General features: G+C 45.0%; 1 protein-coding gene across 1 annotated transcript in view; it reads left to right on the forward strand.

Annotated features, from left to right (window-relative positions):
* SIPA1L3 (signal induced proliferation associated 1 like 3) overlaps nucleotides 1-20,468 on the forward strand; it is a 101,794-nt gene that overhangs the window by 17,281 nt on the left and 64,045 nt on the right. The window contains exon 3 of the mRNA XM_075324854.1: nucleotides 20,341-20,423. The gene's annotated coding sequence lies outside the window, so the exon portion shown is untranslated. The remainder of the gene's footprint in view (nucleotides 1-20,340; nucleotides 20,424-20,468) is intronic.

The following is a 20,468-nucleotide window of genomic DNA, read 5'->3' on the forward strand; positions in this document are numbered from 1 at the left end:
ATCAAAGGAGGATAAAGGAAGAGATTAAGATTTATATTTTTATTATATATATATTTTTGTATTTTTTTTTGCTCGGGACTTGATTACATGAGCTGGAAAAAATGTATTTTAATGACTAGCGCCGTTTACAAAAAAAAGTTGCATTTGTCCAGTCCGCAGCTCCAGGACGGGCGTTCTTATCCTCTGTTTGCTTTAGGACTACAGTCATTTCCACCGCAAGAAAAGGGTTTGTCAAACAGTCAATTATTTGACACCGATCCACTTCCTTCCCCCACAAAACCCCGCACAATGAAGCTTTGTCTTGACGTTCCCGACTCTGCGCTTTCCAAGAAGGGCCTCAAATAACACGGATAGGTTTGAAAGGACTCACACTTTTTATATTTTATCATGAGCGCTAGTCCCGTCCCCCCCATCCTATCACGGTGACAGGATTTCATATGCTACATTAATAGCTCTTTGTCCCCCTAATCCCTGTGTCTCTTTCAAGACAGTATTTCAAAGCGCTTGTTTTTATTGCACCGAGACGCTGCTGCGCTCCTCCTCCCTCCGGCAGCTGCGCATGGACTGACTTATATAGTGCACCGCTCTGTTCATTATGTGCAGCATCCTCACTGTCCAGAAAGGCTTCTCGCTTGGGTGGTGGGGACCGATAAGTTTTAGTATATTCATATCCTGATGGGGGTGAAACTTTAAAAGAGCCGAGGAGTGTTGAGATTTCAGTCGGGGGGCAGGGGCCGTCGGGATGCAGGGGCCGTCGGGGGGCAGGGGCCGTCGAGCTGTCCGATTTTTTTTTTTTTTTTTTTTTTTTTTTTTTAGTCCAATGAATAAGTCAAGCTGCGATGGCAAAATTGGAACAGAGTTCAAGAAAAGAGGCTAGAAATTTGCCACTCCAAAAGTCCGCCGTCATCATTACTAATGGAAAATTATAGGCCCGAATAGAAGATTACTGGGACTACATAATTTAGGTAATTTTGTCATTCCCTAGTAGACTGTTCAGCTAAAATTGGCCATACACATTAGATGGCTATTGGCCAAGTGACCGCTATCTTTCTTGACTTCCGCCATATGCAGGATAGCTCTTTTCGGTGTCCTCTGAGAGAACCGCTATCGGATTGATCGGGCAGTAGCTAATCTCACTGCTGGGCAAGGGCATGCCAGTCTCCTGATCCTCATGGCCCCCGATATCGCATGTCTTTAATCAGGGCAGGGTCCCATACACACTTGATGATCCTCCGAAATCTGCTCTATCGGCCAGCCTAATGTATATGCGGGCCTTTAGGATCCTTTCACATCAGATGTCATTGGCATTGCCTAAACGTATAACAGGAAAGTACGGTCCTGCACCAACGGGGAATACCTAGTCAGGTGCTGCAGAGAGAGAATCCGGTCAGATACTCCGTGTACAGCTGGCAAGAAGTGCACTCTGGTGATTGGAAGAAAGGCCGATAATGAGTCCAGGTGTAGAAGAAGAAAGCGGCACTGACCATCGCCTTTCATAAAAGTCCACTTTGAGAACGGTGTGCTTAAAACACACGGGAGAGAAGCCGGGTGCAGGCACTCCAGGCGATGGTGGCAATTTTGTGCTTCCTATTGGACCCGTAGAAGCGCAGGTAGCACAAAACAGCCGCCGTCCCCTGGAATGCCTGCACCTGACTTCTCTCCCGCGTGTTTTTAGCGCACTGAAGTGGATTTTTATGCAAGGTGATGGTCACTGCTTCTTTCTTCTTCTACTCCTGGACACATTGCCTCCACGTATATACCAGTGATGGATGCCACTGTGTAGCCATTCAAATCCACATATAGACTCCAAATCTTCTTCTGTAGCCTCTTGTTGCACTGCTTGTTGGTTGCAGAAAGAGTAAACTGAGAACCAGTCAGCCCACTAGACTGTTCTGATGTGGAGTTTTTAAAGGGGTCATCCACTACTCAGACAACACCTTCTCAATCCAATTTTGTCTGTTAAAATCTGGAAAAAACCCCCCCAAAAAACCTATACCCCTCTCCGGTGTCGGCGCTGTTTTATTAGTGACGGCATTCGCTGTCATGAAGTTGTTGCGTCACACGAGCGCTGCGCCCAATCAGTACCGGCTTCAGTCTCGTTGCCTTTGGACGTATTAAAGGGAAGTGATCGGCATCCGGAGCCCTGACATCTTCTTGATACTGGATTTGTCTGCACTCGGTGAGGGTGAGCAGGCGCTGGTGGGGAGCCGGGAGCGCGTGACAACCTCACTTGAGCCCCGGGAGAGTGAGTGCCGACACCGGAGGAACGGTGCCGACAGCGGAGGTAGCAAATAGATTGAGAAGGGGCTGTCCGAGAAGTGGAGAACCCCTTTAACTCTTATCTGTCTCTTTCTCAGCGGATTAATGGCCACAGACCACATCAAAGTTGAATATCAGGAAACAAAGATCCTGTAAAAGCCGGTGTAAGATTTTTTTTAATGGAACCCAATTGTCAAAATGATTTTTAGTCCCAAATACATGCATTTAAGTAAAAAAATAAGTTGACCCATTATACAGGGTGGTCCAAACGTAGGCGAACAGTATGTGTAATAGGGTTATCAACCATGGTGTAAAGTGAAACTGACTCAGTTGCCCTTAGCAACCAATCAGATTCCACCTTTCATTTTCCAAAGAGTCTGTGAAGAATGAAAAGTGGAATCTGATTGGTTGCTAAGGGCGACTGAGTCGTTTCACTTTACACCATGTTTGATAACCCTATTACACACACCTTCCACCTACTTTTGGACCACCCTGTGTATACTGTATGTGCATCACTGATTTCCTCAGATCTGCAGTGTGTTTTGGAGCGTGCCCGTGTGTGGAGACGGCTGGCATCCGGACTACACATGACCGCACTTTGTTGTGTAATCTTGGGTGTGTATCAGTCGGTGCCGTTTGGCCACCCTTTCAGTGCCAGCCAATGTTTGTTTCTGAACCGAGCAGCTGACATATATTGAGGGCGCACAAAGCCGATGCGGTAACCTCCTGCCAAAACCGGGGATCATCTCCTGACATGAGAGCCACGATAAAGCTCAGGATATGAGTACGGTCGCCGCAGAGATTAGGAGCTTTGCAAATCCCAATGTCCGACCCTTACTAGCCTGGAAAAGCTGGGTAGAATCCTAAGACGGCGCCAGTTGGGTTGTTGCAATTTTTGGCAACGCTGCAGATTCTTTGTTTTTGCCGTTGACCTGTTGCCTTTGACTCCGGTGAAAGTTCAGCCGCCGGATTTCTCCAGGACGTTGCTGTACGGCAGAGATCAGACGGATCCCAGCCACAACACACTTCAGATCCCTCCATAGATCTCCACTCCTCCAGTTTCACTCCTTGCCTCGGCCAAAAGATGTTTCTCCGTAGACGACAATCTGCAAACTTTCCACCTGCATGGAAATGAGCTCGTGGAATGTCTCCGCAACACCCAGAATATCTAAGGTATTTGAGTGTTTTTATTAAATCTCTGCCTTTAGGGCCAAATTGCAAAAACTCCGTCCCCCCGAGAGTTTAGCCGATACCAGTACACGTAGAGGAGATCTCGTAAAGAATGTGACCACTTTATTTTTATGGATACACATGTAGCGGGGCTGACGATGGACGTCCAGCGGCAGGGACTGGCCCGTATGTCGTCCATTCCAGGTGGTCACAACCACCAGGTTTAGGGTCTAAATCTGCATTGTACGAAGTGTGAACATGGTCATAATATCCAAAAGTGAGAATAGACGGAGGAGCGGGGAGCGATCGGCCTATCGAGCGGAGTGACTTTTGTTATTTGGAATTTTACTTGCAACACGTTTTTCAAATTATAGCAAAATGTAACAAAAGAAAACTGCAGGAAAAAAGTTTTTTTGGGAGCTAAAACACTGTCTAATTAATGTATCTTCATTTTTGCATAGTAGCAAATGTCCTAAAGCTGAGTTTTACGAGATGGGACTGCCACTGACCCTATAAATAAAGTGATTGCAGATAGTTAGGATGTATCATCACTAGTGGTGAGCGACGACTACCGTGAGTGATCGGTACTCGTAACAAGCAGACGGGCGCTAGGACGGGCGCGACTCAAATACCTGAGTATAATGGAAGATCTTCCCGGAAAAATGCTTGAGTTCCCCATTGACTTCCATTATACTCGGTACTGGAGTTCAGCCCATCCGAGCATCTGACTGCTCTTTTCAAATACTGAGCACCCGAGCATGGTAGTGCCCGCTCATCACTAGTTACGAGTAGCGAGCACCCGAACATGATAGTGCCCACTCATCACTAGTTACAAGTACAGAGCACCTGAGCATGGTAGTGCCCGCTCATCACTAGTTACAAGTACAGAGCACCTGAGCATGGTAGTGCTCTCTCATCACTAGTTACAAGTACAGAGCACCTGAGCATGGTAGTGCCCGCTCATCACTAGTTACGAGTACTGAGCACCTGAGCATGGTAGTGCCCTCTCATCACTAGTTACGAGTACAGAGCACCTGAGCATGGTAGTGCCTGCTCATCACTAGTTACGAGTACAGAGCACCCGAGCATGGTAGTGCCCGCTCATCACTAGTTACGAGTACTGAGCACCCGAGCATGGTAGTGCCCTCTCATCACTAGTTACGAATACTGAGCACCCGAGCATGGTAGTGCCCGCTCATCACTAGTTACGAGTAGCGAGCACCCGAACATGATAGTGCCCACTCATCACTAGTTACAAGTACAGAGCACCTGAGCATGGTAGTGCCCGCTCATCACTAGTTACAAGTACAGAGCACCTGAGCATGGTAGTGCTCTCTCATCACTAGTTACAAGTACAGAGCACCTGAGCATGGTAGTGCCCGCTCATCACTAGTTACGAGTACTGAGCACCTGAGCATGGTAGTGCCCTCTCATCACTAGTTACGAGTACAGAGCACCTGAGCATGGTAGTGCCTGCTCATCACTAGTTACGAGTACAGAGCACCCGAGCATGGTAGTGCCCGCTCATCACTAGTTACGAGTACTGAGCACCCGAGCATGGTAGTGCCCTCTCATCACTAGTTACGAATACTGAGCACCCGAGCATGGTAGTGCCCGCTCATCACTAGTTACGAGTACTGAGCACCCGAGCATGGTAGTGCCCGCTCATCACTAGTTACGAGTACTGAGCACCTGAGCATGGTAGTGCCCTCTCATCACTAGTTACGAGTACAGAGCACCTGAGCATGGTAGTGCCTGCTCATCACTAGTTACGAGTACAGAGCACCTGAGCATGGTAGTGCCCTCTCATCACTAGTTACGAGTACTGAGCACCTGAGCATGGTAGTGCCCTCTCATCACTAGTTACCAGTACTAAGCACCTGAGCATGGTAGTGCCCTCTCATCACTAGTTACCAGTACTGAGCACCTGAGCATGGTAGTGCCCGCTCATCACTAGTTATGAGTACTGAGCACCCGAGCATGGTAGTGCCCTCTCATCACTAGTTACGAGTACTGAGCACCTGAGCATGGTAGTGCCCTCTCATCACTAGTTACCAGTACTAAGCACCTGAGCATGGTAGTGCCCTCTCATCACTAGTTACCAGTACTGAGCACCTGAGCATGGTAGTGCCCGCTCATCACTAGTTATGAGTACTGAGCACCCGAGCATGGTAGTGCCCGCTCATCACTAGTTACGAGTACAGAGCACCTGAGCATGGTAGTGCCCACTCATCACTAGTTACGAGTACAGAGCACCTGATCATGGTAGTGCTCGCTCATCACTAGTTACCAGTACTAAGCACCTGAGCATGGTAGTGCCCTCTCATCACTAGTTACCAGTACTAAGCACCTGAGCATGGTAGTGCCCGCTCATCACTAGTTACGAGTACAGAGCACCTGAGCATGGTAGTGCCCACTCATCACTAGTTACGAGTACAGAGCACCTGAGCATGGTAGTGCCCTCTCATCACTAGTTACGAGTACTGAGCACCTGAGCATGGTAGTGCCCTCTCATCACTAGTTACCAGTACTGAGCACCTGAGCATGGTAGTGCCCGCTCATCACTAGTTATGAGTACTGAGCACCCGAGCATGGTAGTGCCCGCTCATCACTAGTTACGAGTACAGAGCACCTGAGCATGGTAGTGCTCGCTCATCACTAGTTACGAGTACTGAGCACCCGAGCATGGTAGTGCCCGCTCATCACTAGTTACGAGTACTGAGCACCTGAGCATGGTAGTGCCCGCTCATCACTAGTTACGAGTACAGAGCACCCGAGCATGGTAGTGCTCGCTCATCACTAGTTACGAGTACCGAGCACCCGAGCATGGTAGTGCCCTCTCATCACTAGTTACGAGTACTGAGCACCCGAGCATGGTAGTGCCCGCTCATCACTAGTTACGAGTACAGAGCACCGGAGCATGGTAGTGCCCGCTCATCACTAGTTACGAGTACCCAGAACCCGAGCATGGTAGTGCCCGCTCACCACTTATCACTGTCATAGGTTAGGGGGGGTCTGATCTTAAAGCGGGTGTACTACTAATGTAGTGATTTGTCCCCTTCCACTGACTGCGCAGTCAACTGTGTTGCAGCCTATGCAAGTGGAGCCAGTTGCAGCACCCAGCACTGTGCAGGGGGTCTTAGTGGCACTTTGTGCTGTGGCGCCTTCATTCCCAGGATTGGTGAGGATTTGGTCAATAATCATAGTCTTGTCCCATCACTTTACAGGATTGGAGTTGTTGGAGGCGTGTTTTGTGAGCTGAGCTGCAGTACCAGACACATCCTGTAAGCAAGGGTAGCGCTGTTTCTCAGGAAAAAAACAAGTACACAATCATTGATTGTCATCCAACTTTTTTTTTAGAGTCCTGAATGCCAAAACTGCTCCAATACTCACGCACACTGCTCCTGGGCACAGTTGCCATTTTGAACTGGACTAGTTGGGCATTTCTCTTCTGGGGTTAGATACATTCTGCGCCCCTGGTGATTAGCGGGGTGCCCCCGGTGATTAGCGGGGTGCCCCCGGTGATTAGCGGGGAGCCCCCGGTGATTAGCGGGGTGACCTTGGGACAGGAGGCGGCCGGCTCCCAGGTGCGCTGTGTGTGTACATATTTTTGTAACCTTCCACTCACCTCCGCTTTCCTCCCACAGGCGACTGTTTACACTCCATGAGCCCGGACTTAAAATCTGATATTTAGTGTGTGCCGCCCAGTCCCTGCAAGTTCAGCTGGTTTTTCCTCTTCTTTCCTCCCTATGTTTAATATGTAAGCATAACCTCGCAATCCCGGCTTTAACCCTTCCGTGCCTGTAGTCCCAGCGTTGCATCAAAGCTATTATAGGGATATTAACCCCTCCAGTGACACCCATTTCTTGTCGCATATTAGTTGAATTTTGGAATATCGGGGGCCTGAGATTACACGCGGACTTAATGCTTCCTTATGGCGATCAATTCTGCGCTACTCAGGGGTTAACCAACCCAAAGACATGAAATTAATCCTGGGATTTCTAGAAGGTTTAACCCTCCCACTCCCTGTGGTTAAAAACCACTTAAGGCCCCCTTCACACGTCCGTGAAAAACACGCACGTGTGTTACGGGCCGTTTTTCGGGTCCGTGTCCCGTTTTTGTGTCCGTTTTTATGGTCAGTGTGGCACCTGTGTGAATTGCATATGCTAGCCGAGTTTGTGTGTAGAACGTCCGTGTGTGCGTGTGGAATTAATGTGTATGTGTACGTGGAATGTCCGTGTGGAATGTCCGTGTGTGTGATGCACAATGTCGTTTATAAATGTCGGCTGACAGCAGACAGAGTTGCGCGATGAGAATGAACTCGGGTGAACTTCACCCGACTTCATCCTCATACCGCGGCTCTGTCTGTGTCGAGTACTGATTAGCGGTCACCTGTGAAGGATTCACCGGTGACCGCTAATCCCCCGAGTGACTGAAGTTTCCCCCCCTCTCTCATACTCACCGTTCCTCGATCCCCGGCGCTGCACGGCATTCACACTGCTCCGGCGGCTTTTACTATTTTGAAAAAGCCGGCCGCTCATTAAACAATCTCCTATTCCCTGCTTTCCCCGCCCACCGGCGCCTATGATTGGTTGCAGTGAGACACGCCCCCACACTGAGTGACAGGTGCCTCACTGCACCCAATCACAGCAGCCAGTGGGCGTGTCTATACTGTGCAGTAAAATAAATAAATAAATAATTAAAAAAAAACAGCGTGCGGTCCCCCCCAATTTTAATGCCAGCCAGATAAAGCCATACGGCTGAAGGCTGGTATTCTCAGGATGGGGAGCTCCACGTTATGGGGAGCCCCCCACCCTAACAATATCAGTCAGCAGCCGCCCAGAATTGCCGCATACATTATATGCGACAGTTCTGGGGCTGTACCCGGCTCTTCCCGATTTGCCCTGGTGCTTTGGCAAATCGGGGTAATAAGGAGTTAATGGCAGCCCATAGCTGCCACTAAATCCTAGATTAATCATGTCAGGCGTCTCCACGAGATTCCTTCCATGATTAATCTGTAAATTACAGTAAATAAACACACACACACCAGAAAAAATCCTTTATTAGAAATAAAAAAACACACACATATACCCTGGTTCAACAATTTAATCAGCCCGAAAAAGCCCTCCATGTCCGGCGTCATCCAGGATGGTCCAGCGTCGCATCCAGCTCTGCTGCATGGAGGTGACAGGAGCTGCAGCACACACAGCCGCTCCTGTCACCTCCACGCAGCTAATGAAGACAGCCGCGCGATCAGCTGAGCTGTCACTGGATCCAGTAACAGCGGGTTACCTCAGTGACAGCTCAGGTGATCGCGCGGCTGTCTTCATTTGCCGCGTGGAGCTGTCGGGAGCGGCGGTGTCTTCTGCAGCTCCTGTCACCTCCATGCAGCAGAGCTGGATGCGACGCTGGACCATCCTGGATGACGCCGGACATGGAGGGCTTTTTCGGGCTGATTAAATTGTTGAACCAGGGTATATGTGTGTGTTTTTTATTTCTAATAAAGGATTTTTTCAGCTGTGTGTGTTTATTTACTGTAGTTTACAGATTAATCATGAAAGGAATCTCGGGGAGACGCCTGACATGATTAATCTAGGATGTAGTGGCAGCTATGGGCTGCCATTAACTCCTTATTACCCCGATTTGCCAAAGCACCAGGGCAAATCTGGAAGAGCCGGGTACAGTCCCAGAACTGTCGCATATAATGTATGCGGCAATTCTGGGCGGCTGCTGACTGATATTGTTAGGGTGGGGGGCTCCCCATAAAATGGAGCACCCCATCCTGAGAATACCAGCCTTCAGCCGTATGGCTTTATCTGGCTGGCATTAAAATTGGGGGGGACCGCACGCCGTTTTTTTTTTAATTATTTATTTATTTATTTTACTGCACAGTATAGACACGCCCACCGGCTGCTGTGATTGGGTGCAGTGAGGCACCTGTCACTCAGTGTGGGGGCGTGTCTCACTGCAACCAATCATAGGCGCCGGTGGGCGGGGAAAGCAGGGAATAGGAGATTGTTCAATGAGCGGCCGGCTTTTTCAAAATAGTAAAAGCCGCCGCAGCAGTATGAATGCCGTGCAGCGCCGCGCCAGGGATCGGGGAACGGTGAGTATGAGAGAGGGGGGAAACTGACCGACAGACTGTGAGAGAGGGACAGAGAGACCGACAGACGGACTCAGGGAGATTGACCGACATACACAGAAATAGAAAGAATAGCCGACATCACTAGAAATAAAAACACCAAACGGACACGGACTATAGGTAGATGCATACGTGTTTACTAACGTGTGTGCACATACCCATAGACTTTCATTGTGTCCACGTGTGCGTGCTCCGTGCAGATAACGGACATGCATCCGTGCAAAACGCAAACACATACGGATCACGGACACGCACACACGGACATAAAGAAATAACGCACGTGTGACCACAATCATAGATTAACATTGGTGCACGTTTGGCCGTGTCTCCGGTATATACGGAAACTGACCAAACACGCATGTGTATCACGGACGTGTGAAGGGGGCCTAAGATGGGGTTAACCCTATTTTTACTAAGGGTCCGATTTGTCAAACTGATTAAAAACTTTAATTTCTGTGTCCCTAAGGCTGCGTTCACACTTTGTGGCTGCATTAAAGTTCTCCAGATGATAAACCGCCTCTAAAGGTGCTCGGCAGTGGCTCACTCCACTCTCTGCACTGGAAATGTGCACGCTCAGGAAAAATGAGCATGCATGTGTGAGAGGAAGTTTGCATAGTCCAACCCTGCCTAGTTTTTGTTTGTTTTTTTCCCTCCCCCACCATTTAGAGGTATTGTCCCACGCAAAAAAAATCCCATAGCTTTCTTCCAAAAGTAGCACCACTCCTGTGTAGTGATGTTTATGCAGCTCAGCTCCATTGAAGTCAATAGGACTCTACTGCAATACCACACACAACCTGTAGACTGGTGTGGCGCTGTTTTTTTGAAGAAAGCATCCATATTTTTACTATCTTGGATAACCACTTAATAGCTGGTAAATGCTAGCTAGATGAGGGTCTTACCACTAGGACCCCATTTTATTGAGCCCCCCCCCCCCCATTTCTCCGACTGTTGTATTGAGTGACTTTTGCATTGCTGCTTCATAAACCTCTGAGAAGTGAGTGTGGAGATTGTGCAGTGTAATCAACTAATTGCCATTGAACCAGTGTCTTATGTGGTCGTTGGGCATCTTCTTCCTAGCAGTCTGTCCTAAAAAAAACCCCTAGCTCTTGGTAAGGAGCAAGGAAACCCAAACTAGGTATTTTTCTGTTTCATATTTAATAAATTATTATTTGTTTTTATTATTATTACTGATACTATTTTTTACTAAATTATTTTATTTTTTTCATTGTATTTTTTATTTTACGTTATTATTATTATTAAAATCAATATTTTTCACTTATTTTGTATTCATTTTATTATTTTTATCACTTTTATTTCATACTGTTTGTAATTATTATTATTTCATATCAATAATGTTTTACTTATTTATTTTTTGTTTTTTTATATTTTATTTTTTATTTCATATCTTTGCAATAATTATTATTAATAATAACAATAATAATTTTGAAATTATGATATGAAATAAAAATGAAAGAAAATTAATATTAAAAGGTTATTGATATAAAAAGAATAAAAAATAAAATAAGAAAATGAATAATAAAAAAAATGATAGTAATATCAATAATAGTAATAAACAATCTGAAATAAAAAATACAATGATAAAATAAGAAAATGAATAAATTGTAAAAAACATTGATTATAATAAAATAAACAATGTGAAATAAAAAATACAATACAAAATAATAATTTAGTAAAATAACAACAACCATATGGAATAAAAATACAATGATAAAAACAAAATAAAATATTATATTATAATAAAAAATACAATGATAAAAAATAATTAAAAATATTAATATAAACAATATGAAAAAAAAATGATTAAACAAAATAAAATATTATTATTATTCTTTTTATTTCATATCAATGTATTACTTATTTATTTATTTTATTCATTTTCTTTTATATTTTTGTATTTTTCATTGCATATCATTGCAATAATTTTTAATAATAATAATAATAATAAAAAACTTTAAACAATATTGCAATGATATGAAACAAAAATGAAAGAAAATGAATATTAATAAATTAGTAAAACGTTATTGATCATATGAAATAGAATAAAAAATATAAGAAAATGAATAATAAAAAAAATCTAGTAAAATATTGATAGTCATAATATCAATAGTAATAAACAATCTGAAATAAAAAATACAATGATAAAATAAGAAAATGAATAAAAAATTGTAAAAAATATTAATTATAATATCAATAATAAAATAAACAATGTGAAATAAAAAATACAAAATAATAATTTAGTAAAAAAATAACGTGGAATAAAAATTACAATGATCAAAATAAAATATATATTATAATACAAAATACAATGATCAAGATAATGTAATAATATTAATAAAACAATATAAAAAATCCATGATTAAAAACAAAATAAAATATTTATTATTATTATTATTATTATTATTATTATTATTATATTTTTTCAAATTCTTATTTATGTTAAAGAAAATACATTTAACTTGAGAGAGCCTCCTTAAAGGGCTGGCCAACATTTGGGCTCTTTTTTTTCTTAAATACTGTATCTTATTCTTAAAATAATTTTTACAATGGGGTTTTGTATGGGGTTATGTATTTTGTACCATTTGCCTTCTATAAGCCTCTGTGTTGAATGAGTTAACTGAGAATCCTTCAGTGAGCTCATTCTTCGCCTGATGTGAGAGTTTATAACTTTTTCTTTTAAATCTGCTTTTTTCTAAGCTCCGCTCAGCTGATTTATGACCACAGACCACATCAAAGTTGAATGTGCATGGAAAGAAAGAGCCTGCAGAAGTCAACTTGTGCAACATTTTTCATGTAACCCAATTGCAAAAATGATTTTTTGAAAATACATACATTTAAGTAAAACAATATAATACTGACAACCCCTTTAAATTTGGGCCGTCCTCTGCAGACAGTGTGTGTAGTGCGTTAGTATTCGCTTTTTCTCTGAAGCGTTGGTCTCCGGCTTCTAGTATTACAGGGTTGTATTGTCTCCCTTTATATAGCGTATCGTATGGTTTAACCCATGGTATTCTCAGCAAAAGTAGCAAGCGGCCGGATTCTTCACTTTCCAGTGTAATGTTATTGCCAGATGACTGCGTAATACTTGGAGGTGTGAGAAGAAAAGGCAGGAAACTTTCAAAGCCGGAGACCTTTGTTTATTCCTTATATTGGTGGACTGATGGATTATACAGGTGGGGTTAAATGGCGGATAGTTTCGCCCAGCCCCGTTTTCCATACTGCGGCCAGCCGTCTCATTGGACATAATACAGGACGCAGGAGTCGGGTCTCGGTGCCAGCAGGATATTTGAAGAGGACCTTTCACGTTTCGGTTTACTTAAGAAATACTTTCCGAACACGAACGTAGCAAAGTTTCCAATGTATATTGGCGAAAGAAACGTTACATAAGTTTTACGATTTATGGCAGCTAATATAGCGTAATGTTGTTTTTTTGCTGAGCTTGTAACTTATATATTTGGAATGACTGACTCCATTCAAAAGAAAGGACTGGATAAAACAAATTCCCTGATGCCGGGCGCTGAGCATCTGTCTGGTAGACCCTATGGGACATACAATATGAAATTAGAGGGGTCCACTGACGAGAATAGGATGCATGTGGCAGGCTCTATGTCTGCTTTATCCGAAAATAGGTGTACATCAGGGAATTGCTAGTTTCAGATGTGTAATAAGGGAGGGCTTAATAGAGGTGCATGTGAGATTACACTTAGGAAGCATAGCATACCAGTGCCTGTGTCCGCTGTGGAGTCAATAGGAGGTATGTGGCAACCTCTTGGTCTCCTTTGTCTGAAAATAGGTGTACATTAGGGAATTGCTAGTTTATCAGATGTGTAATAAGGGAGGGCTTAATAAAGGTGCACCTGAGATGACACTTAGGCGCTGGTATGCTATGTTTGCTGTCTCCGCTGTTGCTTCAATAGGATGCATGTGGCAGGCTTTCCGTCTGCTTTATCTGAAAATAGGCTTACATCAGGGAATTGCTATTTTATCAGATGTGTAATAAGGGAAGGCTTAATAAAGGTGCACGTGAGATTACACTTGGGAAGCAAAGCATACCCGTGCCTGTGTCCACTGTGGAGTCAATAGGATGTATGTGGCAACCTCTTGGTCTGCTTTATCCGAAAATAGGTGTACATTAGGGAATTGCTTGTTTATCAGATATGTAATAAGGGAGGGCTTAATAAAGGTGCACCTGAGATGACACTTAGGCGCTGGTATGCTATGTTTCCTGTCTCTGCTGTTGTTTCAATAGGATGCATTTGGCAGGCTTTCTGTCTGCTTTATCCGAAAATAGGTGTACATTAGGGAATTGCTAGTTTATCAGATGTGTGTAATAAGGGAGGGCTTAATAAAGATGCATGTGAGATTACACTTAAGAAGCATAGCATACCAGTGCCTGTGTCCGCTGTGGAGTCAATAGGATGTATGTGGCAACCTACTGGTCTGCCTTATCCGAAAATAGGTGTACATTAGGGAATTGCTAGTTTATCAGATGTGTAATAAGGGAGGGCTTAATAAAGGTGCACCTGAGATGACACTTAGGCGCTGGTATGCTATGCTTCCGGTCTCCGCTGTTGTTTTAATAGGATGCACGTGGCAGGCTCTCACTCTTGGTCTGTTTTATCCGAAAATAAGTGTACATTAAGGATTTGCTAGTTTATCAGATGTATAATAAGGGAGGGCTTAATAAAAGTGCACCCGAGAGGCGCTAGTATAATATGCTTCCTATCTCTGCCATGGATTCAATAGAAAGCTTGTGGCAGGCTCTCGCTCTGTCTCCGAAAATAGGTGTACATCAGGGAATTGCTAGTTTTTTGTGTAATAAGGGAGGGCTTAATAAAGGTGCATCTGAGATGACACTTAGGAAACATAGCAGACTGCGTCTCTATCCGCTGTGGATTCAATAGGATGCATGTGGCAGGCACTCGCTCTCCGTCTGCTTGATCTGAAAATAAGTCGACATCAAGGAATTGCTAGTTTATCAGATGTGTAATAAGGGAGGGCTTAATAAAGGTGCACCTGATATGACAGTAGTCATAGCATACCAGCAACTGTCTTCACCATGGATTCAATCAGATGCATGTGGCAGACTCTCGCTCTCTGCTTTATCCGAAAATAACTGTACATCAGGGAATTGCTAGTTTATCAGGTGTGTAATAAGGGAGGGCTTAATAAAGGTGCACCTGAGATGACACCTAGGCGCTGGTATGCTGTGCTTCCTGTCGCCACTGTGCATTCTTACAAATTCAGTATCCTTTACTTCCTGAAATAACTTTTAAAGCAATTGTAAACTCAACATGCGAAATGCCCAAAGTAAAATAGCAACAATTCCCCTCCCACGATCCCTTCCTCTGCTTTTGATCTTATTCTCTTTACATTGCACTTAGAAAACAAAAGTGAGGAATGTGTAAAATATTCTGTATGAATTCTAGCACTTATCTCCCCCATTTTTTTTTTAAGCCTATATTGGGCTGTAAGACAAGTGCCTGCAGCAGGAGCCTCCCCCCTATGCTTTGTCAGCTATAGCAGAACAATAAACACCACTGCATTTCCTAAACTCCACCTCTTAACAGTCGTCCAGGAGAAGGTTGAAAGTTCACGTTTATGATATAGGTCACAACCAATCTCATTAGTCATTTGCTGTCCCAGTGTGCAGAGTCTCAGATTTATTTATTTTTTAATTTTATAAAAATGATGTATTTCTGCTTTTGTGGCGTTTAGTAAAAAAAAAAAGACTTAAATACGGTAATTAAACAGTGTCATAAACACCCACAATGCATATCATAATCACAACCTTAAAGGGATTTTCCAGTTTTGGACAACCACCATTATAAAATAAAAAACAATCATTTTACCTCCCAGACCAGATACATTTCTCCAATGTTGGGCAGCGGTCACGTGAAATAAGAAGTGACCTCCGATCGGCTGCAGCCTTTACATTTCCCCTCCTTATGGATTTTCGTCCTGACAATACTAAAGGTCCGCAGCCAATCAATGGCCCCTGATTAGCTGCATAAAAAGCCAAATCAGAGTTTTCTCCAAAAGAATAATACCTCCATCCCTTTGACTTTGCCAAGTAGACTAATTGAAAGAGGCCTTTGAAGGAGGACATTAAGGCTATGTGTCCACGGTAGAATGTTGCTGCGGATTTTTCTGCATGAAAATCCGCGACTTTCGCGGCAAATCCGCACCTTTTTTTGCCGCGGATTTACCGCGGATTTTGATGCGGATTTTTTTTCTTTTTTTTCCCCCCCCATTCTATACCCAAAATCCGCAACAATAATTGACATGCTGCAGATTTTTCCGGATCAAAATCCGCGGCAAATCCGCCGCGGAAAAATCCGCAGCATGGACACAGCATTTCCAAAATGCCATTGAAATAGCTTGGAAGTGCCGCTGCTGCAGATTTTCGGAAAATCCGCGGCAAAATCCGCAGCGTGGGCACATAGCCTAATGGTATGTTTCTCCATGGAGAAGCAATCATCAAAAAATGACCTATGGTTTAAATCAGGTTTTGTGTGTGTGTGTGTGTGTGTGTGTGTGTGTGTATAATATATATATATTGTGTCTTCTTTCCCCTCCCCCCACCAAAATTAGTAATCTTGTAGTTTCTACAATAGTCCCTGTGGCTTTTATAGACTCCTACTACTTGTTCTTTGAGGCTACTTTCACACATCCGGTTTGAGAAGTGCGGCTCAATCCGGCTGTGAAACCTATGCAACGGATGCGGCGAAAACACCGCATCCTTTGCATAAGTTTTTACATGCGGCCCGTCCGTTTTTTTTCCCGGTTGCGGCACGCTACTGAGCATGTGCAGTGGAAGAAACCGCATGCGGGGGCCGGATGCGTTTTTCCGCATCGCACTGCATCTGCCGTCCATAGGCATGCATTGAAAAATGCGCCGCAGCGGCCGGATGCGGCGCGATGCGGTTTTTTTGCCGGACAAAAAAAGTTACAATATACGTTGCCTCCGGCCGCCGCTTTAATTTTGCCGCTTCCGTAAAAAAACGGATGCAGCGCAAAGCCATCAGGCACAATTCGGTAACAATGCAAATCTATGGGGATAAAACGGATGCGGTACCGGATCCGTTTTTTACCCGTTTTTTTCCGGATTGTGCCTGATGGAAAAAACCTGATGTGTGAAAGTAGCCTTCGTTGCCTACAGCCGCCGCTTTAATTAATTTTGCCGCATCCGGAAAAAAACGGATGCAACGCAAAGCCATCAGGTGCAATCCAGTAACAATGTAAATCTATGGGGATAAAACGCATGCGGTATCACATCCGTTTTACCCGTTTTTTTCCGGATTGTGCCTGATAGAAAAAACCTGATGTGTGAAAGTAGCCTCAGGGTGAGTTTTCAGCGGCCTCCTTATCAGCAGAGGCAGGATTACATTGATAGGCAACTCCTCCATACACAGCTGATGGCACTTAATCCACCAATCACAATAGGTGATGTCACATCTCCCCCCTTCCTTCATAGTGACCTTTGCACACGCTCATTAGATGCTTCAATACAAACCATAGGGTCAGGGGTTTGTTCATTGTGGCTAGTGTACATGTGATGTTTCCTGAAACAGTCTAAAAAAAACCCCAAAAAACAAAAAAACAAATACTGTGACTAGTGGGGAAAAATGTAAGTTTTCTAGTTTTTTTTTTCTATATAGATTTTGAGCAATAGGCAATGTCACAGCTCCCCCTCCCCTCACAATGACCTTTTGCACACACTCATTACATGCTACAATACAAAAGATAGGGTCAGAGGTTTGTTCATTGTGGCTAATGTACATGATGTTTCAAGCAAAAAAACCCCAAAACATTGCACCCCCCCCCGAAACTCCCTTCCCCTCTTACCCCTCCAATATTCCCCCCTCCTTTATTCCCCCTCCAATATTCCCCCCTCCTCTATTCCCCCCTCCTCTATTGCCCCCCCTCCTCTATTGCCCCCCTCCTCTATTGCCCCCTCCTCTATTGCCCCCCCTCCTCTATTGCCCCCCCTCCTCTATTGCCCCCCCTCCTCTATTGCCCCCCCTCCTCTATTGCCCCCCCTCCTCTATTGCCCCCCCTCCTCTATTGCCCCCTCCTCTATTGCCCCCCTCCTCTATTGCCCCCCCTCCTCTATTGCCCCCCCTCCTCTATTGCCCCCCCTCCTCTATTGCCCCCCCTCCTCTATTGCCCCCCCTCCTCTATTGCCCCCCCTCCTCTATTGCCCCCCCCTCCTCTATTGCCCCCCTCCTCTATTGCCCCTCTCCTCTATTCCCCCCTCTCCTCTATTCCCCCCTCTCCTCTATTCCCCCCTCTCCTCTATTCCCCCCTCTCCTCTATTCCCCCCTCTCCTCTATTCCCCCCTCTCCTCTATTCCCCCCTCTCCTCTATTCCCCCCTCTCCTCTATTCCCCCCTCTCCTTTATTCCCCCCTCTCCTCTATTCCCCCCTCTCCTCTATCCCCCCCCTCCTCTATTTCCCCCCTCCTCTATTTCCCCCCCTCCTCTATTTCCCCCCCTCCTCTATTTCCCCCCCTCCTCTATTTCCCCCCCCTCCTCTATTTCCCCCCCCTCCTCTATTTCCCCCCCTCCTCTATTTCCCCCCTCCTCCTCTATTCCCTCCCTCCTCTATTCTTCCCTCCCTCCTCTATTCTTCCCTCCTTCCTCTAACCCCCCTCTCCAAAATCCATATCATGATTTAAACAAGTAATTTTCTGTTGGTAAGGGCTCATTAAAGTGGCCACCATGCTGACGTAGGGAGGCTTATAAGCCACACAATGCTCCTGGGGATAAAGGCATAAAACACGATCTCGAAAGCCACCAAATTGGTCCTGAAACGTGGGTCCGCCTGGACACATCATATTCTGCTATAAAGTTATAAGAACTAAAGTCTGCAGTCGTGGGAACGTGTAGGAAGTGGCGCATTCTTTAATTTCTTTTAGCTTTTATATTTGAGGACTCTGAGAAGTGAACATAATGGAAGCATTAATATTGTGCCGAGGCTGTGCCGGCTGCCAGGCGGTGATGGGCACGGTGCTGCGGGCAATCCGCCCAGGCACTCACCCGAAATATATAACATATTAGTCCCATTTTTGGGTTGCGTGTTTAATTACAAGCCTCACTTTACTTACTCAATAGTCTGTCCTGTTACATTAGCGTCCGCTCCTTCCCATATTCGAGGAAGCCATAGCCCGCTGAGACCATTTATCACTGCGTGATGGAGCTCTTAAAATAGGCCGAGGTTTCAGTAATCGATCCCTCGTCTCTTCCTGCTGGGACTTGGTAGTTAGTCTGTAAATTCCCCCTGAAACCATTATTGCCAGCACTAAGTTTAGGATGTAATGACGGAGTCCACATGTATGTACGGAGCTGAGCAACCTCTCTGAAGGTCGTAGTAATGTAATAGAAGCAAAGGTAATTAGATTGGGGTATCTGTAAGAAGCTTCAGAGCTGTAATCGTGAATGCAGCTACATCTGACATGACTTTCTGCAATCCTCCCTACATGTACAGTGCAATTTATGGCACCTGCTCATGAGCAGAGCCGGCACCATCATCTGCAGATGTCAGCTGTACATCACAGCCGGCACCATCATCTGCAGATGTCAGCTGTACATCACAGCCAACACCCTTCTGCAATGGCCATGTCGGTATAAACACTGGTCGCAGATGTTTAACCCCTTAGCTACCCATGCCAATAGGGACAACAGTCTCTGGATGGTTATTTGAGGGAGGGGTGGTTCCTTCTTTAAGCCTATCAGCACCCCACGGTCACGTGTTGCCGGTAGTTTTCATGACAATCCAAGGTCAAGTAATGGTTTTCATGTCAGCCAGCAACGGTGACCTGGAAGACTGGACGATAATACCCTGCAGTAAAGAAGTATCACAGGGTATTGGATAAGCAATCGGGCTAGTAAATGGTAGCTCAGACTATATGCTGCACACTGCATCACATTTCTCTGTATGGCTATCGTCCCAGAAGGAAGCTTCTTCTAAGGATGATGCACAAGAAAGGCCGCAAGCAGTTTGCTGAAGACAAGCAGGCTAAAGGCGTGGATTACTTGGAACCATGTCCTGTGGGCTGATGAGACCAAGATAAACTTATTTGGTTCTGATGGTGTCAAGTGTGTGTGGTTTTAACCAGGTGAGGAGCACAAAGACAAGTGTGTCCTGCCTACAGTCAGGCATGGTGGTGGTAGTGTCATGCTTTGGGTTGCATGAGTGCTGCCGACTGTGGGGCCTGCAGTTCATTGAGGGAACCATGAATGCTACCATGTACTGTCACTGAAGCAGAGCAGGTTCCCCTCCCTTCATATTCAAACATAATAATAACCCCCCAAACACCTCCAAGATGACCACTGCCTTACTAAAGAAACTGAGGGTAATGGTGCTTGAAAGGCCAAGGGTCTCCAGACCTAAACCCTATTGAGCATCCGTGGGGCTTCCTCAAATGGACGGTGCAGGAGTGCAAGGCCTCTAACATCCACCAACTCAATGAGGTCATCATGGAGGATGGAGGAGGATCCAGCGGCTCATGTGAAGCTCTAGTGACCTCCATTCCCAAGAGAGTTAAGGCCGTGCTGGAAAGTAATAGTGGCCACACAAAGTATTCACAATTGGCCATTTTTACTTAGGGGTGTACTCACTTTTGTTGCTAGTGGTTTAGACATTAATGGCTGTAGTGTTATCTAGAGGACACACAAAGCTGTAAATGATGTAGAAACGTCACTGAAAACGTCATCTCATGTCATCAAATCTATTTTCCTTTCTCTGCAGCCCGTTTAATGCGGAGTGCGAGACCCCTGCTCTGGAGTCTTCGTGTGGACGGCTGGTGTTCCTTCTTCATGCCTCGGACCCCTGTGAGTATAGTGAAGCGCTGCAGTTACATCATTTGCTTTTGAAAA

This window comes from Anomaloglossus baeobatrachus, chromosome 9 (assembly GCF_048569485.1).
Source record: "Anomaloglossus baeobatrachus isolate aAnoBae1 chromosome 9, aAnoBae1.hap1, whole genome shotgun sequence".
Taxonomy (NCBI): Eukaryota; Metazoa; Chordata; class Amphibia; order Anura; family Aromobatidae; genus Anomaloglossus; species Anomaloglossus baeobatrachus.